The 4,446-nt window shown below is 32.9% G+C and overlaps 1 pseudogene; it reads right to left on the bottom strand.

The window, feature by feature from the left end:
* Window positions 1–441: 441 nt before the first annotated feature.
* Window positions 442–538, bottom strand: LOC122100966 (annotated as a pseudogene).
* Window positions 539–4,446: the final 3,908 nt, after the last annotated feature.

Here is a 4,446-nt window from a genome sequence, read left to right on the forward strand (position 1 = left end):
TCAGAAAAAATTTTAACTTACCTGTTGAAATGAGTAGTACAGAAACTAAAATATTTCTGGTGCTTGTCTGAAAAAGTATGTTTTAAAATATTCTATGTTTGCATAATGTTCATAATTTATTTTATTTTCTCCTAGATATACTTTGAATTCTACATTATTTTATAATATTTAGGTTCATTAATGTGTCCTTTCTGATTGCATTCCATATAGAAACAGTTTGATTCCTTTTTTTCTAGGTCTTAATATTATTTTTCTTTGAGATAAAATGACAATGTTGTCTAATTTGAAAAGTTTTGTAAAGTTTATGCCATGTAAACGCCTTTCTGAGGTGAATATTTAATACACTGATGTCAAACTAAATTTAATTATATGAATTACGTGTATTGTTACAGTTGTAATTTTGTTTTAATAACTGTTTTTCATTTCTTGCATCTGAAGAATGAAACATATGAATACTTCTCAAATTTTCATGTTATCCTTGTGCAAGTGTCATGTTAATCTCTGCATTGTAATTTGAGTATTCGTGCTGCTGAAGCATGTAGTATCCTCTAAATTTAAGTAGTTAATGATGCAATCTTTATACAAGCCTATATCTATGCGTGCCTACTTGTAACAAGGAAACCGTATTGTTCCTAACAATGCTATCGATCTTAGTTCCCTAAAATTCTGTGAATAGTAGAAAAAAATTATATTGATCAATCAATTGCTCACATTTGCAAATTTTTTTGTCAATGACTATCTTAAGTCTTTTTATTTGGAATTTGATCGTACTCTCAATTATTTATAGATAGGTCCAAAGGTGATGGCTTTTTCAAGTACTTATTTATCCAACTGTGTTAGCTATGTGGACCTAATGGATTCAAAGTAAGCGTTGCTTAAGAGCTACTTCTAAACTTCTTCAGCTGATATTTTCCCAAATGAGGTGTTACTGGCACAAATGTCTACCTGAGCCTTTACCCTTCTTCCATGTGGGAACAGACCAACCAGAATATCTTACCCTGACAGCATAGATTGTCTTACTAGAACAAAACTAATCTTGGTTACAAGGGATCATAGAGAGATGAACAGTTCAAACAGAACTGTTCAGACTAGAAGGTATTTTATCAAAATATAATTGTTTATTATACCTTCCATTTCAAAAGTAGCTAAAGCCAAGAAGGTGAAAAAATTGTTCATATGCATGATTACTTAATGTCCTGGCCTGTCTACCATCCAACCAGGCAGGAACTTACACTACTGCCTTTTTATCACCAAATATTTTCATAGTTGCAGGAGAAGTCCATATGTTTCTCCTCGTTATTAGGCATTAAATTGATACTGTTTTAATCACAGTGTTTCCTCTTGTCTCCATGCTGTAAATCTACAAATGGTAAAGCTTTAGGTCTAACTCTATCAAACACTAAGGTAGAGATAATGGAATAATACTTTAAAACAGAGTAGCCTTTGATACAGTAACTACAACAGAACAATGCAAACCTGTGCCTTTTAATTATATTATATATAATTATATATTTTATATTTATATGTGCTGATTTTATATTTCACACAGTAAAACTTACTAGAATTAGTTGATAATTTGACAAATAAATTGATATTTATTTATTCCAATAAATAGAATTGGAATATAAATAATTAGGTTTAAAATATATATTAGAATATAAAAAGTATCAATGCAATGTCTTTAGTATAAACTTGTGATACATTTTAACTGTTCTTGGTCTTCTGAATCCACATGGTAAAAAAACAATGCTTTCCTCTAATCTATAATGCATTTTACTCTGCTGCTCTGTTTATTGTTTTAACTCTCTTGTCCCAAACTGTTTTTCTCCATATTTCGGAAGCATTCCTATCGATTATACCCAAATTTTGCTAAGATGTCTAAAAAAACATTATCCTTCTGCAGTCCCCATAGGTCCTAGGATCCCAGGTCCCAGTTACCTGCATCATCAGATAACAGGGGCAAGACTTCTCACCAAGGCCCATGCAGCATGTCAGCACATAGTAATTGAAGACCAATCTCAATTTCTCATTTCCTATATTTCAGGGCCCCAATTCCTTGAGATGCAGGAATTAGCAGTAAACAATTGTGGAATGCAAGGCAACTTAAAATGAAGAATGAAATAACAAAATTTGAGAGAAAGTACTGTAATTAAAACATTCAACTTATAGATGACCAGCCCATATGAGTGAACAAGTTCACAAAGTGTCATAAGATTTTTTTTAATACCCCTCCCCTATGATTAATGAAAGATTTTATTCCAACATAAGTGGGCCAAAAAATAGTTCCTTGAAGGATAGATCCATAATTGGTCTACCAAAGCCCGGAAAACTTGACTTAGAGGTCAAATGTAATTCAGAAAAATATTTGAAGCACTAAGGAGTGCTTCAAAACACTGGGACTTCAGTACAACATGGTTCTGTGGTATAAAAATGTCACTCTCAAACCAATGATAATCTACATTTAATCTTCTGAAAGTGTATTCCTTTTCAAATAAACTTTTTAAAATCACATTCGTCAAAATGACATTTTACAAGTTGATGATACTTAGTGACATTACAAGTTTTTTAAGTGTAGGGAGCAAGTTACAATAGAGTTGAATTATTTACACAGCACTAATGCCAAACACGTTCAACCATTCATTAAAGTGTAGAAATAGTACCACCCACAATTTGTGTTTTTCAGTAAGGGCCTTCCAGAAATGTGTTAAATAGGTTAGCCTCCTAAATTTCAAACCCAAACGTGAGCTAATAAATTTCATCATTTAATAAGGTACATTTTAAAAAGTCACAAATAGTTGCCTTATCATATGTTATTTTATGTTTCCCCTCTATCTAACATAGTAAGAAATATGACTTTAAGTCTTGAATATGGGTATTCATCAGAGATATGACAAACATAATATCTGTCTTCTATTTTTATCATATTCCTCTTTTGGAATAAATTTTAATTTTCTTATTTTTCCAAAACTTAGAGGCAGTAGAAAATATTATTCCATGTAAAATAGAAGAATCACACCATTGTACAAAGCCATTTATAAAAATTCGTAGTTAGGAATACATTCTAAGCCATTTTTTTTAATTTTATTTTATTTGAGAACATACTGTACAGAGGGATTACAATTACATGGGCAGGATAATGCATACATTTCTTACCAAGCATTGCAGCCTCCTCCTTTGTTTACCCTTCACCTCCCTTCCCAGCCTCCCCCCTCCCTCCCACCCAATCATACCCCCCCACCCCCCCCACCGACATTGTAAAGCTGGTTTTGACATGACATTTTGTACTTCTCATTGTTGCAACAGGTCCACCTGAATCCTTAAACGACTTGTTTGTCTCCATCTCCTCCACATGTTATACTGACATCAAATATAATGAAAGCGGGGGTTACACTGTGGAGGAGGGACATACAAAGCAACAAAGAAATAATCTTATAAATGCGTTAGAAACACATGCATGAAAGAAACAAAAACATTAAAATACATATTTGAGGTTTCGTTTTCCTAACATCACATTATCTGACTTTTTCCGCTTGACTCATACCTATACTAGATATTGCAAATAAGGGAAACCATGGGACCTATGTTTCTTTGGGCCTGGCTTACTTCACTTAATATAATTTTTTCCAAGCCTTTCCATTTCCTAACAAATGGGGAAATGTCATTCTTTCTGATGGAGGCATAGAATTCCATTGTGTATATATACCACATCTTCTTGATCCATTCATCTACTGAGGGGCATCTGGGTTGGTTCCATGTCTTAGCTATGGTAAATAATGCTGCAATAAACATAGTTGTGCTGGTAGCTTTAGTGTGGCCTTGTTTGTGATCATTTTTTTAACTTTCTTTTTGACTAAAGATTAATCTTCCAAATGGATGAGAATAAAATCTTGTTTAGGTGATTCACCTCTCCAGTCTCCAGCAAATTGTTGCTGCAGATGAATCAATTATGGAAATATAAGCTGACATCAGTTCAAGAATATGCAGGATTGAAAGTCCATGGAATACATATAAACCATTCAAAGTATTAATAGACAGTTTAACACAATGACTATCAGGAAGTTGAAACCAGAGAGGAATTATAGTAAAGACATAGAATGAATGAAAAATGAACAAGGGGCAAGTACAGCTAGAATATTCAATGTACAAATATGCTAAAGGAAGTGGTAAATTGGAAATAAATCTTGGACAAAGGGTTGGTTGAGAATGATGGAAGGAGTGACTCCGATCTAGGAGCATTGGACAATTAGATGGATATATTTAATTGTAAAACAATTGCACAACCTTTTAAAATTCAGTTAAAAAACACAAGAAACAAAAAACAGAAAAATCACAACCAAACAGCAATCTCCAGAGAGTATGAATATGACCTCTCAAAATTTTAAGCAATTAATGAAGGGCAGTCTTGGGAAAAGCAAACAAAACTGTTCAAAGAGGGAAGTTTGGGAT

The sequence above is a fragment of the Dipodomys spectabilis genome, unplaced genomic scaffold (assembly GCF_019054845.1).
Source record: "Dipodomys spectabilis isolate Male_0828 unplaced genomic scaffold, ASM1905484v1 ptg000612l, whole genome shotgun sequence".
Taxonomy (NCBI): Eukaryota; Metazoa; Chordata; class Mammalia; order Rodentia; family Heteromyidae; genus Dipodomys; species Dipodomys spectabilis.